The sequence below is a fragment of the Sinohyriopsis cumingii genome, chromosome 2 (assembly GCF_028554795.1).
Source record: "Sinohyriopsis cumingii isolate HCF-2022 chromosome 2, ASM2855479v2, whole genome shotgun sequence".
Taxonomy (NCBI): Eukaryota; Metazoa; Mollusca; class Bivalvia; order Unionida; family Unionidae; genus Sinohyriopsis; species Sinohyriopsis cumingii.
Window position 1 is genome coordinate 61,953,387 of NC_142962.1, and position 24,973 is coordinate 61,978,359.

General features: G+C 35.9%; 1 long non-coding RNA gene across 1 annotated transcript in view; it reads left to right on the forward strand.

Moving 5' to 3' along the window:
- Positions 1–19,268, forward strand: part of LOC149805019 (uncharacterized) — a 28,629-nt gene extending 9,361 nt beyond the window's left edge. Inside the window, exon 3 of the long non-coding RNA XR_016417435.1 lies at positions 11,740–19,268. This is a non-coding gene — a long non-coding RNA (uncharacterized LOC149805019). The remainder of the gene's footprint in view (positions 1–11,739) is intronic.
- The last annotated feature ends 5,705 nt before the right edge of the window (positions 19,269–24,973 follow it).

Below are 24,973 nucleotides of genomic sequence, written 5' to 3' on the forward strand. Positions count from 1 at the left end.
AGGTAATATAAGGCAGAAATCATTGAATATTTACTACTTCATCCTTCATTATTTATGGTACTGCATTTTTGATCCATAATATTTACATAGACCCATTGATCTAACATTTTTACGAAGACACTTTAAGACAGAATAGTATATTTGCACTATAATCCACACACATATTTCATGATGTTTGGCACTGAATGCTAACTTGGTTTTTTGGTTGCTTTCCTTTTTCTATCCTCAAGATTATCATCACCGTCTATCGGAGACAAAGTATCAGTTTGATGGTGAAGGCTGTGAATACATCTAACCATATATCTGATTGATTAGCAAAATATATTACAATTGTATTATCGCCTCTAAAAGTCACTATTATTTGTAGGTCTTCTTTGAAATAAATTATTGGACAACGCTGACAAGAAAAACAAAATATAGTGCTGACCTTGTCTTCATGCAATATGTAACACCATATATAAGTATTGTGTGATAAACATTGTATGTATACAGCTGCGATGAACCATATACCTGAAGAAATCGAAGACTAATGTATACAGATACCACTTTATACATTTGCCTGGCTGTTCTGAATATTTACCTAGGTATCAAACAAAACAATTATATATTATGTGTGCATCTTCATTTTCCTTTCTAATTATCTGCAGGTGAATTCAATGTTGATCAGTAGCTATTATGACCTGTTCCATGAAATCTATTACCATGTGTAGTTAACAAAGTATTACAGATGGGTTGGTGATAAGCATAAGAAAATATTTACAGTTAAATTAGCAATTTGCGTGTGTTTCTGTTCCTTGTTAAGGATATATTTTGTTTCTTTTATAAACAGTTGTTTCATTTTGAATTCTTGTAAACAAAAGCTGTCTAGGTATCCTTTCGCAATAATAATCATTCTATATATAATATCTCTCTCTCTCTTATATATATATATATATATATATATATATATATATATATATATATATATATATATATATATATATATATATATATATATATATATATATATATTATATATATATATATATATTTATTTATTTATATATATGTGTGTGTGTGTGTGTGTGTGTGTTTCTTTAAATATAAAGAGGTGTGTCAATTTAACTCGAGTGTTATAACTTTCTACACAGAAAATTAAGTCTCACAGCACAAACAGTCATTCTTTAAAGTCAGATTTGATCCTACATATTGATGCCACTATTTGCTCACTTAAAAACGCCGGTAAATGTCAGTTTTCCGTTCTTGTACGTGCAATTGCGCGCCGTTCATCTCTTTGTGCATCTACATAACATAATTCCCTTCCACGGCTAGAGAGTCAGTCCCGTTGCTGAGGATTAGCACAGAAGAGAACGTTTGAAGCATACATTCCTGGTAAGAGCCTTGATTGAAGTTTCTGTGTACTGATTGAAAGCAATATCAATCCTCTCAAAGTGTTTTCGAGCAAGAGTGAAAAGGTCGATAAATGCGTCTGCCAGTTCACCAAAGTTCATGACTCCTGCAAGTTTCCAAACTGACACCACTAGGTACTGTCCGTCTATCACAAAGCAGCATGCTCTATCAAGGGTAACCTTTTGGGGACAGGTAACACGTTTGGTCATCACACCGACTGCAACGGCTTTTGTTGCCAATTCTTAGTCTACCATTTGTGTATGAAAGGGCAACAGGCATACTCATCAGCTCATATTGTAATATATTGCGTAGATCCACCCTCCAACCAGTCTCGTAGGAAATGATAGAGAATGCTCCCTGTCTTAGTTCAGAAGTTGATATTTTTTCTATTGACTCCTGTTCTAACGTCATCAATGGACGAGATGCTAGTGCATTTATTTGACTTGTGCATGCACCACATCAGAGACGATGAGTCTTTCATTCACAATGTTGCTAAGCTGTACATGGCCGCGTGCCTGAGGATTCAGAAGAGATTCCCAAATGTCATTATTTGCCAAATTCTGAATAACAATAATCGGAAGAATATCACAATGTGTACCCTTCATTGTGCAGTTTAATTCTTCTAGAGTTGCTTAATTGTGAATCATTTGATCATCATGCTAAATAAGAACAGTGCCCTCATTGTAGCTTCAACTCCAAGTCCAGAAGTTACATAACAGAGCGCATTTGTGCAATGATGGCATGGTTGTTGTAATTCCTATGTCATCACCACCTTTTGTTTCTGTTGTCGAAGGTCATCTTTGTCGAATAATTGGTCTAATTCATTCAGAACAAAGTTCTAAATACATTATTCTTCGACATCTTAAGGTATATGGTGAATCTCAGCTGTATACACACATCTCTACATGACATAGCGTGGTCTTCGCGATGAACGAATGAAAGCTTTTGCCGAAAAGCAAATAAGTAAAGCTTCAAATACGATGGTGCTGAGACCCAATGAAAAGTATTGTATGCAAACCATGTTTATATTCTGCGACGGGTATTGTAAACACTAGTCTTCTCTTTGCCGAGTATAAACACAGCCATGTGATTACAAAATCGGGTAAATGCCAGTGTTGTCATTAGTAGAACGTAATCTTGTGTGTATCAGATGGTGTTGCATACAATGAATGTTATTTGACCTGTATTCCTGATCCTTCAGATATGCCAGGAGTTGTGGAAGCTGTAGAAGCAACAGAGCTCGCAGTATGTAATTATGTGCTGGTACTGACTTTGCATAGGATCTACCAGCCATTGCTTTGTCTGTTGAAAGATGCCACAAAATTCCATGCTCTATCAAGACATCTTCCAATTCTTGAGTGATCTTATGCAAGGTCTTTGAGTTATGAAGCCGTCGGACTTTGGAGAAACATAACATCCTTCTATCTTCTTCTCTTTCATCTCTATCAGTGCAGAAAAGAGAGTTTGATGAGCTGTAAGCAATGGATGTGTTTACCCATGAGAGGATGCGACATGTAGGTCTCTTTGAACAACTGTATTCGATGTTTATATCTCATAAACAGCGGCTTGAATAATTGGCACGTATTCACCTGTGCTATTTTCCAGATCCAGCTGACACTGATCTTGCTTTAATATGTCTTTTGGATTCTGACTGTTCATACCGATGTATAATACCATGATTTATGTTTGGCTTCTGAAACAAACACGTGGTAATATTTGGGGTTTTCAAACAATTCTGATTGCGCCTCACTAAGCCATGGCTCCGAGTCTCCTTCGGCAAAGTTAACATGTATGAATGCTTACAGTGTTTTAGGAATACTCAAAATAATCATATTGTCATGGTTCAATGGTCTTTAGCAAGTCAACAGGGGCTGGCCTTCTCTGGCAAGCTAAGATTTGTGTGCCATGGAAAGTGTTTTGCCATCTGGAGTTGAAGCATTGCTGGCAATGTTATCTTCTGAGAATTGATAAATCCTCCTTGCAACAAGCTAGATGAGTTTACAGTTCTTTTTTCACCAATCACATTTTACAACCCGATCTCCGACAATGGCGAGTTTATACAAGTTTTGAGTAATCACTCCCACACACACAAACAAGATCCTGCACAGCACCTACGATTCTGAATCTTTCTTGCTTTTCTTGTTTATCATAATCTTTCCCCTCATGGTCTGCTTCCAGAAGTGACGGCCGACCTAGCAATATAATTAGAAACAGTTAAACACTCAACGGAACACAATCTACTGACTCCTCTTTGCTAGTATCCACTCCCTTAGATAAAGTCTGAGACTATATATCCGGTCGCAGTTTCAATACTACTTGGATAATGGAGAGAAACGTGTCTTCTTCATGTGACGTGAAGACGGGGATCTTGGTGTATCTTTCATCCAACTCTTGATCATAGCCTACCTATTGAGTGAACAGGACATGACTGATATGTTATGGGTAGGAGCATTGTTTGTCTACCAAGCGCTATTAACTATTTTCATAAGAGTCTATCTTCATAATAATTTACACCCAGATAATTTGAACGTAGCCGAATTCTGATATTGTGTTTGGTGTGTTCTTAGGCACCAAATGCATGATCTTAGACGCAGATATTATTACTATATCACCTACCGATTCGAACATTTGGTCATTTGACGTTTCCCATGAAGACCATTTAGGTTTTTTGAGGATTTCAGTCCTAAAGCGTCAGACAGAGCGTGACAAAGAAGTCATTTGGTTTTAGAGTACCCAAATCATTTGTAAAAAGTAGCTTGCCAACTTTTCCTCAAAAATGCGTCTTAAAACTTTATGCCGCAACTCAGCTGAGAAATTGCCCTAATCTTTTACTTTTGATCAATGTGCAAGGAAAGCTTTTAAACATGGCAATGCACGTCAAGTATTTACTTCAAAATTAAAATTAGAAATGAAGACTAGTAAGACTACAAATTAAATATATTGTTAAATATTACAAAGATTGGTCGGATTAGTCGCCGTTGTTATCGATGATAACGTTGTACGACAGTGGATGCATCGTTGCTTACGATTTGTCTGTAAAACAAAATGCAGATGCTATACATAATAATTCATTATATATAGTACATAATATTATGTACAGGTAAATTGTAAGTATGAATAATGGCTCTTTTCATTTGTACAATTTAATAATGGACGTTCTTATTACATAGGAATTTTCGTATGACTGCCGATAAATCGTCTGGTATCTACAGTATTTTAAATTATGGTAACCCCTTAGGCCATTTTAGTGTCAAACTCGTAATGTGTCCGTTCGTCATGTAAACTGTTAAGGGATTGTTCAAGTTTCACAGTGGCAGGATAGTTTTCCTTTAGTATCACAGTGTGATTCGGCTGTTAGGGCTTCTCTTAATGTTTGTATGAGTTGAGATTTTCCTGAGTCTTAGGTGGGTTGAAAATGTTGGAAATATTCAGCATAATTTTATCTGACGGTTTTCTTATTTACTAAACAATAGAACTGGATTTATTACCAGTTCAAGCTACGATGTCCTATCACCGTTTTGAAGTAATTAAACCACATCAATGAATGTAGTTATTTCATACCAACAAATGAGAGCTGCTTCACAAATTTTCTCTTTCCAAAATCACCATTGGAAAGTGGTAAATTTACAGAATATATTGGATAGAGTTATTTCTTAAATCAGCCCCGTCAAGAAGATCCAAAACTTGGGAAACGATTGTGTCATCGTCATTCTCAGTCTTTTCTTCTAAAGAGTCATCGTCTTCAAAAATAAAACATCTACTCAGACCACTATACATTTACAAAAGTAATAACGGTTTCAACCATCATGGAATATAATCACGTAATTCAGACTGATTGGATGCTTTGAAGTACTTATTTGGATAATGCAATAATTCTCCCCCAAAACAAAAGTGACAATGGGTGGATGCGTGTTACAGTGGAGTAACGAAAGCTCATTATATTACATTTGCAAAGAAATCCGATGTCATACAAAAATATCAGATATATACAGTATTTTCTCATTTGAAACTAGTGACAATGTAGTGTGGGGCAACTCAATGGGTATTGGCAGAGAAAATTCGGTCTCTAAAGTGCTCTTGATTTCCCTATCAATGCCCATTTCTCTGCCCTACCTTACAATAGATCTGATCTTCCACTCGAGCACAGTCCAATACGTGTTCTGTTTACAACCACCACTCGCATCATCAACTATACTGTAACAATTACAATAAAAATCACGATAAGAGATGTTGCAAAGTTTTAATGGTATAATTTGTCTTTGTGTTCATCTATGTAATTTCTCATATGTTACGCAAAGTTCAGATACAGAATGCTATTAATTATTCCTTCCACGTTAAACGAGGCTGGTCGCAGGGTCGTGTATCAGCTAAAATGTTAAGTACTGATGAACGGCAACAACATTGAGTTAGTAATTCAATTCGGTGAAATCCAATAACATTGTCTACCTGGAAGAGCTTTTGCCCAAACAACAGGTTAATGTATAGCAGTGTCTTGACAGTTATCAGGTTTTCATGAAGAGAATGTCGACGTTTTCGGCACTCAGCCTGAATGTACAAGAGGCCCCATCCCACCCCGACTACGAATTACTGTTATGAAATGTGGTAATATTGAGGATTATTTAAGTAACCATGAGTCAGCGCATTAAGGCTTAATGTGGCAGAGAAAACAAAGAAAGTCATCTTCGAGATTATCGAATCTGAATGCGGTGCACGCTTCTAAACCAGACCGTTCGCGCTAACGCCATTAATTTTATATTTACGCTGTATCTAACATACACCTACAACCCATGGAGAATGTAAACGGAAATCAATTGGGTTTAAAAAAATTGTGCAGTTCAGGAAGGCAGATAAACCAGAGGGGAGCATTATAGGGGTTTCTTTCTAAACTTGAAATGAGCTCCCAAATTTGATCTTCCTATCTAAATGGACAATCTTCAGCTAAACGAAGAAATCACATCTTTACACTTTAATCTGGTTCCCAGGCCACAACAAATGTCTTACATTTAATTCAGTTTAACTGAATTTTGAACAAATACAAACTTCTTTGAAACCTCAAACACTGGACAATGTACCATTACAATTTTTAAAATGCCGTGTACCCTATATTTAACTTGCATCTATATATTTGTTACTACCACCAAGATCTGCACCCTCCTGCGCTTCTTTAGACAAAGGTACCTGCCAGTAACCTTTATTCATGTCGAGTTTGCTAATATATTTTGCATTTCACAACTTCTGAAAAAGTTCGTCTATCCTTGGTGTAGAATAACCATCAAAGAGTGATCTTGTTAAATTTTCTGTAATCAACACGAAGTCGCAGACTTCCATCTTTCTTTTGAACAAGTACAATTTGTGAACTCCATAGGCTTGTAGACGGTCTTATACATTCTTGCTGTAACATTTCGTCTGTTATAGGTCTGACTTCCGCCCTTTTTGCATGGGGAATACGATAAGGTTTCTGCGTGATCGGAATTTCTGTTGTTTTTCCAATATTGTGAGTGAACAAGTTTGTTTTAACTGGTTTTGAAGTTAGGACGTCTTCAAACTCAGATCATAATTTTCGCACCTGTTCTCGCTGTTCTATCGTCAGTCTGCCATTCAGACTGATTTTGTCCAAACTCTCCATGTCAGCTAGTAGGAAGTCAATCCGACCTCCTCCATCAAATTCATCAAACACAGTTGCTGGTAACAGTACAGCTCTCTTGTACTGACGTAATAGGTTACTATGGTAGGTTACTTGTCCTCGCCTACCACGCAATGATAATCTTGTAATTAACGTCATTGACCTTACAAATGACACGATAAGGTCCCTTTCAGTGAGCCCTCATCTTCGATGCATCGGATGGTAACAAAACTCGAACCGCAACTATCGGCCTAAATTTCCTTTTGGTAGCAATTTTGTCGTACCATGATTTAACTTTCTTGGGATACTCTGTTCGAGTCTCTTTCACTAACTTGCTTACATCACCCAATCGCTGGAGAATCGAAAGCACGTAGTCTACAACTGACTTCTATGTCTCATCCTCACCGGTGAATAGATCCTTAAGAATCCCCATCGGCTGTCGTAATGGCCAACCATACAGCAGCTCAAATGGCGAAAACCCAGTTGCTTCATGTGTTACCTCCCTATAGAAAAACAGTGCGTAAGGCAGCATCACTTCCCACTCTTTACCGTTCATGGTACAGCTTTGAGCGTGCCATTAAACTGTTCGACCTTACCATTGGATTGTGGCCTGTAAGGAGAGGTTGTTATCCCCTTGATGTTCAACATGTTGTAGAGTTCTTGTAGAAGAGTACTTGTGAAGTTGAACCTTAGGTCTGTAAGGATAACCTTAGGTATACAACCCGACTAAATAGGCCAATTAAAGCGTTGGCCAATATCTTGATCTCAAAGTCCTTTAAAAGAATTGCTTCTACGATGGTTAGTATATACTTTTTCCACGCTTTTGTGCGCTGTAGTGAGCCAAATATATCCATCGCAATCTGACAAAAGGGTCAGGCACAATTGTTGGACACACCATTGGAGCTTTCTCCTTCCATGTTCCTGTTGTTGTCTTTTTACAGATGTCACAAACCTGACAGTTTCTCTGAATATCTCCAAACATTCGTGGCCAATAAAACACAGTTGTTATTCTTGTCTTCGTTTTTTCCATTCCTAGATGACCAGAAATAGTTCTATCATGCGCTAACTCCACCACTGCTTGACGTAACTGCTTTGGCAAAACTAACTTGATTCCATATTTTTCTCTTCTTTCGACTTAAACTTTCGTTTTAAAATTCCATGCTCCCAGAAAAAAGCATTGTCCACGCCTTCTACTTCACTTTCAGATGGCAAGGCCTTGTTCTCACTCCAGCCAACGAGCTGTCATTCTTCTGATACTGAGAACTCAATTCCACATTAACAGTGTGCAGCTGATCACGCGATAGGTTCTTGTCATTAACCTCATCTTCACGATGGATGTCATCTTCGTCCTCATCAGGGCCATGCTCACTATCTTCGACCTAAAATAGCCTATCCAGATGTAAGTTGTCCAGTTCCTGGGATTGGACCCCACATTGTTTCATTTTTCTTTCACTTTCTTCAGCTTCCTCTTTCCGTGCTCTTGCCTGGTTCCGTGTTACTACCAAAGTCCCTTTTCTCATACGTAGAATGTTCATACCCAGCAGGGCTTGTGCTGCCAAGTCAGATAGCAGTCCAACCTGGACATGACCCTTGTAGTATGGCGTGTATAAATCTACTATGGCTAATTTGTCCTCAAAAGGATGTCCAGTGGCAGTGTAGAGTGATAGGTTCAGCCCTTCAAGGATACATGACTTATCAACTAGGTCCTCACATATCAAGGTCATTTCTGCACTTGTATCTTTAACAAACAATACTTCCTTGTTGTTCATTGCTCTCGGTACATTTATTAACCGTCGTTCACCAATGGTAATCTGGACAAAGTAGGTTGCTTGATTTTGTTTATTGCTGCTGGGACAATGACGCAAAACATGACCCTTCTGGTGACATTTATAGCACTTTTGTTTCTAAAGGATTTTTCCATCAAACCAGTTTTCTTGCACTGAGGTGAACTTGAAGCATGGTTATTTGCTTGTTGTCGGTTGTGCTTAGGGTCAAACTTTGCTGTCATTGATGGGACAAACGTAGTCCTCAGCAGCATCGACCACATATCCATTGTCATTATTGCGCCTTATTCACTGACCCTGCACTGGCGAGAGAACCTTCAAGAAGTACTCATCTGCTAAACATCACAACTATCAACGAACCGTGTTTAATACTGCTCTTTACGTGCCATCAGACAGACCTCTTTCTGTTTCGACAGCATCCTTTCTTTGGTTTAACTAACTGGATAAAATATTCGTGAGGTCTTTTCCCAAACTTGTTTATCAAGGCCTTTCTTAGCTCAACACATCTCTTGATTGTTTGATATGCTACCTCTCTTGCCTCTCCTGTTAAAATCATTCTCAGTTGCAGGGTTTTCATTTATTCGCCCCATTTTGTATGACCAGTCACAGCCTCAAATTCTGTGAGAAATGTAAGAATATCTTCATTCGCTTGATGATTGTACGTTTGAAGTTTGACTTTGAATGGGATGCTGTCATTCTTTTTATCAAGTTCTTTCTGCTGTTTCACTCCTTCTATCTCTAACTCCAGCTCTTTAAGTTTAAGATTGTTCTCCATTCGCAATTTCCCCCTTTCAAGGTCTAATTTTTGTGTTTCAATTGCGCATTTCCTCTGTAACAGCAACTGGTCACGTTCAAATTTGCTTGTTGGTGTCCTTGGATGTTTTAGTTTACTCTGTGTTTTCTTTAGTTTTCTTGCAGAATGCTCTTCCAATAATTCAATGATATCTGCTTCTTCACCAGTGAAGTCCACTTCAATATCTTTAAATTGCATTAAACGTGTTTGCTTTTTCCTTTTGGTTCTATTCCTTGCAATGTTGTACTCTTCAACAATCGTTCCTACTTCCTCGTCGATAATGCTTTCTTGTGTCGCCATTTCAATCCTTATTTTGTTTATCATTGACTTAAGAGGAATCACACACACAAAACTGCAGTCTATCCAATAGCAATTTGCAACTACACTACTCAGAAAAATACTTTATACTTGTGCTGTTTCAATGTTACTGTCAAATTTCCAACAACTTTGTTGTCCCACCGCTGCCACCAAAATTGTTACATGGTACAAAAATTGCTAACAATAACATCAAACACAAAGTAGATTCCCAGGCCTACTTTTAATGTTACCCCAAGCTAGGGCTCAAGACGACTGCTTTTTACAGAGAACAAATTGGTAGTTTTGCACCAGGGCAATAGTTTATCAAAACAACAGTGATGACAAATACAGACTTCAACTCCTATGGGTCATTATCTTTATCAGTATCAGATATGAACTAGAAATTATTTGTTTCTAACATTGCTATATCTGACCGCTTAAAATCCTTTAAACTAAACTTTCCATATACACCCATGTCTCTGGTACTAATGATAATCAATATGTATACAATAAATTGTAGGGAAATGTTAAGCATTAATATGACGGCAACAAGTTCTAATATTGAATTATTTAGGATTACATAAAAGATAGGGTGAATAATTCAGATACAAATGTATTATCCTCAGAAAAATAAAGTTATTATTATTATTATTATTATTATTATTATTATTATTTCGGTAAAGTTGAAATATGCAGTAACATGAATCCAGATATTTTGAACCGCTTTTCAACTCGTACTAAAAGATGTATATAATGAATTGTATTCAGTACTTAAAGTAGATAAATACAATAGTCATTAAACAATATGACGTTCTCATGTTTCACCACGGAAACATTAAGATTAATGGATTCTTTGCTTTCGAGAATACTTCATACGCTCTGAAGTGCCAAAGAGTTATAACATATGATCATAAATTAGTAATTTGTATAGCCAGCATGGCCGTACAACTGAAATATTGTATATGGTATCGACATGAAGGTTATTTATTGTCACGAAGTTTTTGCTAAGAATTTCTAAGCGATCCAGTGATTAATGCCACACAATTTTTCATTCGTTTCCAATGTAAAAATACTGAAAAGTATACATCAATTAAATCCTTTCCCAGTTTCACTTCGTAAAGAGTCCTTCGTTCAGACGTTTTCGGTACAGTATACAGAATTACAATTTAAGTTTTTCATCATAGTTTCTTAGTTTTTGTACAGGGTTCAACATTTTAAGATATTTTCCTGATTTTTCCTATGGGTAATCCTTGTTGCAGGCAAAATATGTACATATAGTTGGAGATATTTGAAAACTTACAAGTGTCATAATTCTCAAATCATAATTATGTAGTTGATTTTGGGTTTGAGAGTATACAGCTAAAACTTACTTCTTCGCGTAGGTTTGTAAACCCCGCATGGCTGCTATCACTTCACTAACTTCGTAGTCAAATAGTTAAACAGCAGCCATAAGCATTTCTCAGGAATTTACATAAAATACTGATGCCTACATTGTATTAAATCGTTTCTGCATTTCAAGGACCAGCAAAGTTAGTGTGCTATTTCACGTTAATTTTCCTAGCAAACAGAAGCAGTCCTTTTGATCTGAAAAGTTAGCATGCTTTGGGCTATTTCAAATTCATTTCCCAGTCAACATCTGTCTGCTTTATACAGCATATATATTTCATTATAGTAATGAACGCTAAATGCTAATTCCAGGTAAGTGAAAATTTATTTTAAATTTCTCAACATTGCGAGAGTTTAGAGCTTAAAATTTGGCCATGTGCATTCCCTACTACCAACTGTGCTCCAAAACCACGGAGCGTAAACAGAGTATTGATCATATTTACATTGTGCCATTATATTTATTCTAGGAGAACCATGGATTGTCAAGTTTGTAGCAAGATTTTCGACAACATTCTGGTGTGTGTCAAGTGCAAATCTTTTAGCTGCATCTCATGCACAACGATGAGGAAATGGAAATGTCCAACGTGTCGAAAACAAATTTCAGCAAAATGCAGCATGATTCAAGACAACATAAACATAACGTCGTCTACCGTAGATGAAGAGGCACGTGCGCCACAAAGAGCGGACAATATCCTCAAACCGACTTTGCTTGGGATATGGCTTTGTATATTTGCTTACATTTTCCTAATATATGTTTTGATTCCATGCTTTTCCTTCATTTTGACAAACTTATATACCGCGCTCAGCTTCGTATTTCACTACGTTATAATAGTGCCCGGATCTTATTCCGTGTTACCAGTTGTCAATGCAATATACCCGTACACAATGGAACCGTTGATATACTATGGCAGCGTTGTCGTCAGCTACATGGTCATACATCCTTTTGAATTTGTTGCTAGTTTGATAGACAAATACATTTGGTCACCATTGTTATCGCCAATGTGCCAGTATATTCAGGAATTTATCACTCTCATCTTTCTATTGATTTATTTTGTGATAAGTTCTTGTTTTTCTTTAGTCAAATGTATTCTGTCAACACCCTATTGTCTGTATTGTGAGAGAAACATAGTGCTATTCCCCGACTGGCATCCTGTTGGTTTTAGTGTTGCAAATATTATTCTCTTTGCCTTGCATAGTTTAAGAACGATACTATTTGCATTGTTTGTACCCACACTTTTATACTCTCTTCTATTTTTACTTGGTATTCCTTTTAAGTTATGTAGAATCGGAGTAAACAAAAAATTTACAAGGTATTTTGTAAATAATATTTGGGCCGTTTCGTACTTATTAAATGATCTATATGAAGGCATATTCGAGGTCTTAGCAACCAAGATTACCAATCTCTGTAACAAATTGTAGGATCCCCCAGCTTAATAAAAAAGACCATCAGAAAACTTCTAACACACAAACTTAAACTCACTTGTCAGTTAAAATGTGACCATCGTTTACTTCTTGCCACGTTTATTGAGCAGTATGCATACTTATTTAAATGGACACATACACGTATGCTCTGGTGCCCTTTCGAGCAAAAGTTAGGGGTCTTTTGAAATTTAGGAAACTCATCCTCTCAATACTTGACCTGATTCGGCCCTTCCTATGTCTCCACCTATTAGGTAGTAGCAGCATACAGTTGCATACAGAACCGTACAAAGAACTTGGAATATATACGTTCTTATGATCTCTTCCATAGGATTAATAAAACCGGATTTTGATTGACTATAGTATAATGCAAAAATAAAACACATACGTGTCCTGATATTAGTAGACACACTTACTTCACAGCTTACTTCACTAATACGTTATTTAGGTTCATAAAGCCATATAATAACACGCCAATACATATAGTGACACATCAAACCCACATAGTAAGACATCAAAACCCCATATAATAACACATCACGACGTCATAAAAGCAAACTTGTAAATAATGCTGAGATCTCTAACGCAATGAAAATGATATTTATAAACATGGTGCATTTTTCTGTATATGATTATCGGTGTTTCTGAACGAAATTAACACCGCTTTAAGATCTACGACTTAAGATTCACTTTATCTTTATAAAAACGCACCTAGATTACGTTATGACTAATAACTGATTAACTATGATTGTGTATAATGTACATTTTTGTGAGAATTTTCTGAACTCGTTGCGATCCTGCCAGAAATTTCGTTCGGGGGTTGGGGTAGGGCCACTTCGTACGGTTAGGGTCACTTTTTGCCAGATGGGTTTTTGTCAAAAGGATGACGTGCTAATGATTTATACAATTTCACAGTGAAAATTTACATCGATTTTCGATTGTAGCCAGGAAACAATAGCAAATCGAAGCGAACATTGTTGGCAGATATATATATATATATATATATATATATATAGAGAGAGAGAGAGAGAGAGAGAGAGAGAGACGTATTTAACCTGGGCCAGCAATATTCTAGTGAATATCATGGGGTACGTAGGGTGCAAATACATTGAATCTCTGAATATGTCCGTTTAATTCTAGTTGACGTAGCTTAATTGTAAATCATTTAACTATCATGGCAACCACATGAACAGTGCCCTCATTGTGGTTCCAATGCAGCTTCTGAAGTTATATAATAGAGCCTAGCTGTGCAACGATGACGTAGCTGTTGTAATTTTCCTACGATATCACCACATTTTGTTCCGGTTGAACAAAGCCACTTCCGGCTGTGATAAGGTCAGCTCTTTTGAATATTTGGTATGATTCATTCATTACAAAGTTTTATTAGACTGTAGTCTTTGATGTATTTAGGTAAATGGTTCATCTCCAATATGTACACACAACCCACGTGGCATTTTTAGTGTGATATTTGCGATGAAATAACGGAAGTATATGCCTAAAAGCAAACAACTGAAACTCCAAAATACTATCGTGATGATCCCCGATGAACAGGAGTAGTATGCAAACCACGTTCCTGTTCTGTCGCAAAGTATTTCAAATTTGTCTTTTCCTTGCCGAGTATACATACAGACATGTGCTTACGAAATCGGGTAAGTGGTAATATTGTCAACAGAATATCGTATTCTTGTGGAGATCTGATCGTGCTGCATTCACTAAATCTTCCTTTGACCTATAATCCGGCTCTTGCAGACATAACAAAAGTTGTGGAAGCAGTAGAAACAACACAGCTTGCATTATCTGATTATGTACACGTACTCCTTTTGCAAAAGATACACCAGCAATTGCTTAGTGTGTTGAAAGTGGTCACAAAATTCCATTCTCTAACCATATATCTTCCAATTCAGATTCTTGAGTGAGTTGTCTCAAGATCCGCAGCAAGTTCATCGGCGTATGGAGCCCTCCGAATTAAGGGAAACATAACATCCTTCTAATGTGGTAGTATCCATTTAATCTCCATCGGTTAAGGAAAACAGCTTTATGAACTATAAGCAATGCAAGTGTCTGCTGAAGAGAGGCTTCTACATGTAGGACTCTTTCAACAACTGTATTCGATATTCCCATGTCATGTGCAGAGGCGTAAATAATTGGTAGATATACAACTATTGGGTTTTTGTCGATCTAATTAACTCTGATATTGCTGAAAATATGTCAGGTTGGTTTTGACTGCACATACCGGCCCATAAACGTGAGTGTTATGACTTATCTCTGTCTTTTAATATAAACACGGGGTAATCTTTGGGGTTTTCAAAGCATGCTGATTTTGCTTCCCTAAACAATAGGTATGTGCCTGGTTTGTCAAAGCTGACAAAATAAATCAACGCGAGGGGGAAAAGGCCATTTAGACTATGGTCTCTATGTGTTTGTGTATATGGGAGTGACATCGATTCTTAGGTGAATAAAAGAGAAAATCAATATTGTTTTATGACAAATATATTTTAAACCTGTGAAGCAAATATCAGATCACATAAGATCATTTAAACAAGAGAAAGTTGATCAAATTGGGAACAAGCAAGCCTTGTTAAGGATGACTCAGGGGAACATAAACCTGAAAATATCTTTTGACATACGGATATGTATATTGATTTAATTTTTTTTTAATTTAAGTTAATGTTTTGGTAAGTTTTAAAATCTTTTTATTTTTAATTTCCTTACGTCTCAAAGCAATGTAATCTTGTTTACTTGATTTGGCATTTTTTTTTTCTTGCGAATATTCAGTTTGACCTGACTCTTTTCATAAACATCTAATAATAGAAACACTATTTCTATTTTTGACCTAGTACCCGACCTTGATTCAGAAATCACTGAGACAAGTAAACAACTTTCTTTTTCTATTTTGTTATCGGAGTAAAATGATTGGTTTTTATCAAGGTCATACTCGGAGTACGTAATTTTAGATATGTAAACATCATTTATTTCGCAATTCTGGGTTTTCCGAAATTGCGCAGTAGTTAGATTTAATAGTAATGTTTAGAGAGATATTTATCAGTTTGGGCTTTCACCTTTGACACTGGAAAAGTGTTTCGTTGTGACCTGCTTGGAATTACACTTTAATTTTTATTGAAACTATGTGGGTTCGAAAAGAATAATTCTTTTTCCTGGAACTATTTGAATGCTTATACAGAATTCTAGGACAAAGAAATTTCTTAAATTTTATTCGAAAATTCAAACACCGGAATATTGATTGTGGATCAACAAAGAACTGTAGACATATATGTACTATAAAGGCTACAGTATACGTCCTCACGTTCCATTTCGGAATATTCGTCGGGACTCGAACATGAATTCATTAAAACGTTTCATTATTAGGACTTCTAAAATTTATTTCGTGGATTATTCTTGTGGTTTTTTTGGATTTGATTCTTAAAACCGCAAGTTCTTTTTGTATTTTTCTTACATTGTTTTTTTGTAAAATCTTGATGTTTTCTTTCTTTTTGTTACTGTTTATTAGAGCCTAAACACGTGACATATGAATACTGCCACACTAGCCCATTTTAGCGTTCAACGCACTATTTGTCCGTTTGCAACGTTGGTTTATAATGGATTGTACAAATTTCACATTGGCAAGACAGTTTTCCTTTATTCAGCTGGTTGGGTTTCTATTTGCCTTTATATGAATTTAGATTTTCCTCAGCCTTAGGAGTTGTGGAGAATGCTGGAAATATCCAGCATCATTTTATCAGTCGGCTTTGTCTATTTACGAAGAACAGCAGTCGATCTATGGACAGTTCTAGCTATACAGTTGTAGCCCTGCTTTGGAGAACATATCCCACATGAAAGAACGTAGTTTATTAATATCATGTGAGAGCTGTAACAAATGTTCTCGATCAAAAATCACCCTTTGAAACTTGGTACGTTTCAAAAATATATTCGATAGAATTATTTCTTAAATCGGTCCATCACTGTGGATTGGGACAACACAATGTCGTTGTCATTCTCAGCCTTTCCATCGAAAAAGTACAAAACGTGAGACAAAAGTCGTCGTCTTCTAACATAAAATATCTAGTCTGGTCATATTAAACGTGCAAAAAGTTAGTCCGGTGACCAAGGATTACAATCACATAGTTCATATTGATTGGATGCTTTCAAGTAATTATTTTGATGATGGAATAATCCAGGAAAAGAGGTGCAAAAGTAGCAATAGAGAGATGTGTGTGAGGAATGGAGAAACACAATATAATTATATAAAGGTGTTGATACTATGAGGCCTCTTTTTGGCCAAAAAATTACAAATGTTCAAAAACGCCTTGGATCTGATAATACCATGGCAAAAAGTATATCATCGTTTGAAAAACTTGAAATTGCGATTGATTTTTTTAATTATATGATATGACGTGATAGGCATAAGCTCATGAGCTCACATTTGGATCTGTTAAAGATATTTTTGCTAACATTTCAGCTCTTTTTTTTAAACAAATAAGGTGGTTCACATGTGGAAACCAAATCAATCATGATTTTTACAGAATATTAAAGATTGCGTGACTAACCTTTTACTAGAATATCGTTTTGGTTCCCGCACGAGGGCCATGTGAAAAACAATAAAAAATTATCATAAAGTCCGCCAGCGTTCACTGGTACCTTGCATCTCTACAAGTATTAACCACATCTAAACTGACGCATCTGCTACAATGAACGCATAAAACAAAAACATAAAATAAGTTTTACATATGCCACAACAACTATCTGTCCACTGTATCATACGCACAATTTGTATTGTGAAACAATGCAAAATAAACATTTAATTTAGTTCCAATGTAAATATGCGTATGTTCGTCAAAATAAAAATAAAAAATGCAAACTTTGCCGCCGGTATCTTCAAGACACCTCACAAACTATCAGCGTAATTCAGAACATGTTTTATATTTTGGACAGCAGACACATTTTTAAAACCATCTAACACGGTTGCAAATTTCTGACGTATTCTCGGTCGCGCTCCTCCTTAGAGAAAAAACAAATAAAATAGCCGCCATCATACAATAAATCAGTTAGACATTTTCTCATGTGTTACCAGCGGTATTGTAGTGTATGGCGATTCAAAGGGTAATAGTAAAGAAATTTCGGGCACTAAAGAGCCCTTGATTTCTTTATCAATACCGTTTACGTTGCCCCATCCAACATTATCTCATGTTCCACTTGTGTATATAGTCTAATACGTTTTTCGTTTGCAACAACCACTCGCATAATCAACTGTATGTAAACGTTGCAGTAAATACCATGATTAAAAATGTTGATTTTTGTATAAAAAAGGCGTAATGTCAGTGTCAGTGATTCTATGTTTTTTACATCCATTGATGAAATCTCTCATACGCGATGATAATTCCATAGAAAGGACTCTCATTAATTATTCATTCCATGTCAGAAAGATGCTAATCACAGGGTCGTGTGTCATTTTATATCGTAGATACTGAGAAGCGGTGACAACATCAAGTTAGTAATAAAATTCACAGAAAATAAATAAGATTGTTTACCTGGAAGAGGTGTTGCCCTAAAACAGAGGTTAATGAATAGTCGTGCTAACAAGTTTTCTTTTCTAATTTTCAAGCTGGGAACACTGGAGTTTTCTTACTCTGCAAGAATGCACAAGAGGTACAAATGTCCTGAATAACCCTTAGGAAATGTAATAACACTGAGGTTTAACTTTCTTAAGTGACATATGTTCAACATGTTAAAGCACTGAAGCTTACTGCTAAATGTGGTAGAGAAAACAAACGAAGTCATCTTCGTGGTTATCGAATCTGAATGAGAATCAGACCATTCGCGGTAACGCCATTGATCTTATAGTTACGCCCAGGCTAACACATACCCACAACCTGGTGTTGAATATATAGATAATGTAATCGGAAATCATTTAAAACGACCAATCATTTAAGGAGGCATGTGGAAAATGACGGCTATAATGACACAAATTGTACAGTTCTAAAAGGCAGATAAGGCAGAGGGGATCATTATAGTGGTCTTTTTCTTAACTTGATAAATCTTTAGTTAAACGAAGATATCCAATCAATGAACTCTAATCTGATGTCCAGGGAACAGACAATGTCATACATTTTAATTCAGTTTAACTAAATTTGAACAACTACAACTTAGTTTCAAAACCACACTGTACATGCATGATTATGCCATTAACATTTGCAAAATGGATTGAAACCTGTCTTAACGAAAACTTTTATAAAATGAAAATGGTTAGCTGATATATATTGAATTATATTATGACAATGACATTATTTTGCACATTTTGTCTATAAGAGGTGTTTAGAATATTACATTTAGAAATGTTGTTGCTCATGTGTGTGAGTGAGTGTGTGTGTGTGTGTGTGTGTGTGTGTGTGTGTGTGTGTGTGTGTGTGTGCGTGTGTTTATGTGTGTGTGTGTGTGTTTCTGAGAGAGGGAGAGGAAAATAAATAAATTGTAGTTAATGACTGTCTTATTGATAGATGACATTTTCATTGTTATAAATTTTGCATTTGTTTTCCTTTCTAGTTTGTCATTCATGCTATTGAAGTAAATATTTTGAAATGTACTTGTGTGGCTTTGTTCTCTTTTCTTATACGTTTACATGGATTTCCATTTTTAATTTATAAAACAGAAGGAATTTTCAGAATTTAGTGTACGATATAATCATTTTATTAAACGTTTGTTCATAAAATACAGCAATACAAAGTCAAACGGACAAACACATCCACATATACCGCCAAACTGGAAGTTAATACCCATCTCTAAAAAGAATACACTCAGACTAAACTAATGAATATTCATTTACTATGACTATGGATAATGCCTATCGATGTGAGCATGTTTGCGCGTTAAGCTATAAACATATCAATTATATTCACAGAAACGGTGCACTGATGCGATAGTTGTGTGATTTTTCCGAAATCTTACCATTTTGAGTCGTTCTAATGAGTTCTGTATAAAAATACACACATTTATATGTTTGTACCACGAATCGTAGACATTGCTGAAATATTTATTCACCGATATTCTGCCCTGTGAATGTATCTTTCCTTGCAAAGAAAAATCTATCTTTGTATTCGTATTTCACGCTCTTGCGCGAGTTTCCTTGCTTGAATCACAGTTGGCATGCTTATAAATACGAAACTCATTGTCCTATTGAGAAATGTTTGTATTATTGCTTTTATTTTACCAAGGTTATAAACTAAAATCGCTTTCATTACCTTTTGTATAATTTTTCGAAAACTTTTTCGGGTGTTTCTACGATCACATTTTCTGAGAGTTTTCAACTGCGCACGCGATAATACTCGCGAATAGATCGGCGTGGCAGGCAAAGCTAATTATGCGACTTTACATCAGTACTACATTTAAAACATGTCCGAACACTTAGACCAACACGTAGCGCTAACAGATCTGATTTACAGTATTCATGATGACATGTTCTGCCGAAGAGTTCACATTTACCAAGGTATACACCTTTGCAGTGATTGCTTTCGAAATCCATTAGCTTAGTATATAAACAAAGGTTTACCTAATTGAGCAAGAACGCAGTATCATGTCTTCATTTATGGTAATCTTAAATACTGTACGAAGGTCTTGTAAATAAACAGGCACTCAGGTTGAATATTCAGCGACAAATAGATCAATAAACTCGTGTTAAATGTGCCTTAAGTCGATTGCGGCCCAAGTGAGCTTAAATGATCCATCACTAAGCAATGCACCCACCATTACACTGCCATTTCTAGCATCAAATCCAATAATTTTAAAAGTTTTGGATAGTTTGTATATCTCAGCTATGGTGTTTGCTTCTCTGGACTTGGAAAATTGTTCATAAAATGTTTCCAACTTAGATGTCATTGTTATATTAATACTGAAAGTATTTCTTTAATTTTCGTGATTCTCGCTGTCTTTGCTGTCACTATATTCGTCACTAAGCCTATACGGTTTGAAGTTTTCATGCACAATATCAAATAATAACACTTCACGCTTTTTGCTGTATTCCTCGCCAAGCCTGTCTCGATTGCTGCTCCAAGATAATTCCTTAGTAAATTAATTGATCAAAAATTTCTTGATTCGTATTTGAATAGTCACACATCTACTATATGGCAGCTTTGACAAATCTGTCTGACGCATTTAAACGAAACAGCGACTTAATCTTTTATGTAACGTTCGAAACACGTCATTGTTTGGGTAATCTGATGCCAGCATTAGATATGCTCATACATACTTTCAAATGCTACACGCAGCAATCTGTAAACGTTTTGCCTTGGTATACCGCGGTAATAGTTTAATACAAAAGAAACATCTCCGCTCGATCTATGCTTGTGAATCGGTATTTCGTTGAGATTACTGGCACGCTTCCTATTGGTAGCTGTTACACATGAAGTTCTTACGCCCAACCGACGTGTGTAATCAGCATCAATTACGGCTATGTTGAAAATTGTTTCTGTAATACAATCCCAATATTTGTATTTATATGTGGTCTACACTAGCATGCATATATCGTATCTGTAAGTAGTACCATAATATATTTTTGTTAGTTAATGATATAGTTAGAACTCTTCTACGTCACATGCCTTTCCTCTTACAGCATTATCTAAATCTAAACCTCTTATTTACATACTACTTGCCGTTATGCGCGGATGAGGAACCGGGGTAAGAGCGAATTGGGTTTTTCTTGATATAATAAATGTCTTAATACTATATAGACCCATAAAATGTTGTTGATCTCAATATTATAGTTTGTCATGAAGTTTTAATATGTACTAAAGTTCACTCCATCCAAACTATCGCTTATAAACTTTCGACCTTTATTTACCAAGATTTGTAGAACATGGTTTTAGCTGCAATCATAATATTCTTAATATTTTCATTTTCCAAAATCGATAGATTTAAACATTCTTCCAGAGAATTAAATTCCGTTGTTTTTCCATGAAGATTAATCCAAGCAGTAAATACATATTCCAAAGATATTCTGTGCATCATTTCTCAGTTTTTTCACATCCTGCCTCCCCAAATCTGTAATATGTTTAATTTCCCCATACAAGTTTATAAGGAGATCATTCCAACAACCTTTTGATTCAATTATTCTTTTAATCCAATAGCATATAGTCCATCGTCGTCATTACTCTGTACAATTACATCCAACATATATTTAATCTATCACGTTTGCCCTGCCAAATCAATTTAAAGAACAAGTTACTTAATTTCCGTACTGCTAAGATGGACTAAATGGTTAGAGAGTCTGTCTTGGATGCGGGAGGTCGCGGGTTTCGAATCCCGGCCGAGACATATCAAATATTTATAAAAATGGTATTATAACTTGTCTCGCTTGGGGTTCAACATTAAGAGATTATTATTTGGACTGGTCATCCGGGTGTCAGATAATGGGTATCAATGGCACATGATGCCGCATGTTTGCGACATGACGCCTCAGTGCTTGACATCACTATAAACTGCCGAGCTCAAATTCATAAAGATACGTTAAACCTATAAAACAAACACTTAAATTATGTTAAATATTTTTGATTAAGGTTATCTTCCAATAGGAGTGATAATCTTTCTAAGCACTGAATAAGTAGTGTTTTATGGGTCCATTTTTTATATTAAATATCTACCATTTCATATAAATTTATCAAAATCACTATACCTAACAGACCCAATCTGGATTCCACCTAACTTATTTTCCTACAAGCGTGATGGCATACATTTTTGCTAAACTGTTTACTTGATTTATCCTGATGCCTGATATTGAAACAAACATTTCTAATACAGGTTTCTGAGAAATGTCAAGGATCAGAGTGGTATCGTATGCAAACTGCATAACTTTATCTCCTTTATTTTCTACTATTATACCTTTAATATCTCCATTTCCTCTTATCGCAATTTAAATTATCTCTACCCAAAGTTTTAAAAAAAATAATATGGTGCGATAGGGTCTCCCTCTCTACAACCCCTTGCTACTGCAAAGAAATCTGATGTAAAGCGATTTTGTATAGCTGCTGAAGATATATTTGTTATGAATGTCAATGTTTTGAATTGCAAACATTTAAATACTCATACCTTTTTTCTAGGAATATCCATGATACAGTGTAAAATGCTTTCCAAAATCAGGAAGAACTAAGAGAACAGGAATAATAGAATTTGCCAAGTAATGTGTGAAATCATATATTAATCAAATGTTTTCTACTTTTAACAAATCCACTCACGATTCTGATATTATTGTCTTCAACACCTTGTTTATTGTCTTAGCTATAAATCCTCCCGATAATTTATAGACCCCATTTAAAAGGGTAACGGGGTGTCAGTTTTTACTGTCTTGGTGTATCTCCTTCGGTAGACCAAGAATAATAACCATACTTTAATTAAATTTCCAAAGGACTTTCTTGTGTGTAAAGTTATTAAATTGTAAATCAGGAGTATTACTCGAGTGATCTGGCCTGTAAGCTGGTGTAATTTTTATGTCGTTTACTAAGTCTGTTAGACATTGAGGAATAAGAAAAAATCTAATCTAGCTTCCTTTTTAGGATTTTCCCTGAACCGAATGTACCTTCTTAGATGTATGTTAAGGAGTATATAATAGTCAACAATGTATGATCTTCACTGAGTTTTTCCAATCTTCCTGTAGCATTTGTGTTATTAAGATTTGCTTACCCTTCCAAATCCAAAGCAGGATTCAGTACTAAATTGAAGTTGACACTTTAAATATTAATTGAGTTGTTAAAGTCGTCTGCTGTATCATATGAGAGAGAGAGAGAGAGAGAGAGAGAGAGAGAGAGAGAGAGAGAAAAGAGAAAGAGAGAGTATACTAATATATATCTTCACATGTCAGCGGATATCACTTAAAAAGAGAAAACAAAACGGAAGTAAATTTGAGAGAGAGAGAGAGAGAGAGTATCCTTAATTGTTAGGTGAATTACTTTATTTATATACTATCTATTTTTAGAAGGATTCCAGATATAAAAGGCAGCACTGGAAAAAACAAAAACGTATTTATGATGGTATTCACTGTATAAGGTGGTGGGGGTCAGTAAGGTGTAACACTGCATAAGTTAAATATTATAGGTGTCCACTAACTTCTTCAACTCTCTGCTGTGAATAATTTTTTAAAACTAATTTCGAAGAATTATTCTCACTCATACACATGTAGACCTACGTATAGTGCACGTTGGTAACGCGACATGCACTAAAATTATTTATATGCCCTAACATGTCTATATAGGCTTCTATAGTTCCCTTCAACAACTTTAGCTGAGATTTTAGTCAATGCCCCAAGGTTCAATGCTCACCAGTCTTTATGTCGTTGAAAGCTACATTTGCCAGCGCATTCCTTTATATTTGGGGTACTCTCATCCAATGAATGACCATGCTACACCCACTTTTCCATACAACGATAACATTGTCAACAAGTTAATGTTGCGCTGAGTTAAATTATTAGTTTCATTTTTATATTTTTTACGCCAGTCCTTCATCATCCATTTAGTTTGTACCAATGCATCCCTTGTTCCTCTGCATTTGAATTTTACGATGATAGGATTGGGGTCTTTCTTTGTTTTATACCTTCTTGAAACTCTACAGTTGCCAGCTCAGTCTCATCAGCATCAATCTATATCTTTACTACATCTCTCAGAGTCTTTATGACTGTATGAATTGTATCTTCTGGTCTTTCTTTTCTCATACTCTGGATTTTAACACTGTGTCTTCTTCAGTATTGCACAATTTTGTTTGCATGTGAAACCGCTATAGCAACTTATTTTATTCATTTCTTCTGCTTCCGGTTGATTTTCTCCATTGACTCTATGTGATCTTCGTGTTCCTTACCATTTCTTTCTAACTCCATAATATTTCCTTCTGTTTCCTAGAATTTGTTTTGGATCTGCTGATTTAATTCATGCACAGTAATTTGTTTAAAATTATCGAGTGTATTTGTCACAAACTCTTGAAGCGTACTTCCAAGAAGTGTTTCTAATTCTTTCTTCGTGTCGTCAGTCTGTTGTCTTTTAATACCATTTTCGATAGCGCTTTCTTTAGTTCGGCAAATTCCTCTGAGATCAAATCTGTTTTGGTCGTAACTTTTGATTATAGGGCTCCGGGTGGCCTAGTGGTCTAAGGAGCTTGCCTTTACTGATCACTGACATCTCACCTCTGTCCGCGTGGGTTCGAGTCTCAGACTCAGTCATCGTGGGTATTTGAGAAAGCTTGCCAGTATCTTCCCGGGAGTTGGTGATACTTCTCGAAGTTTTCCAAGTTCTTCCTGCAGCAGACATACTGGCC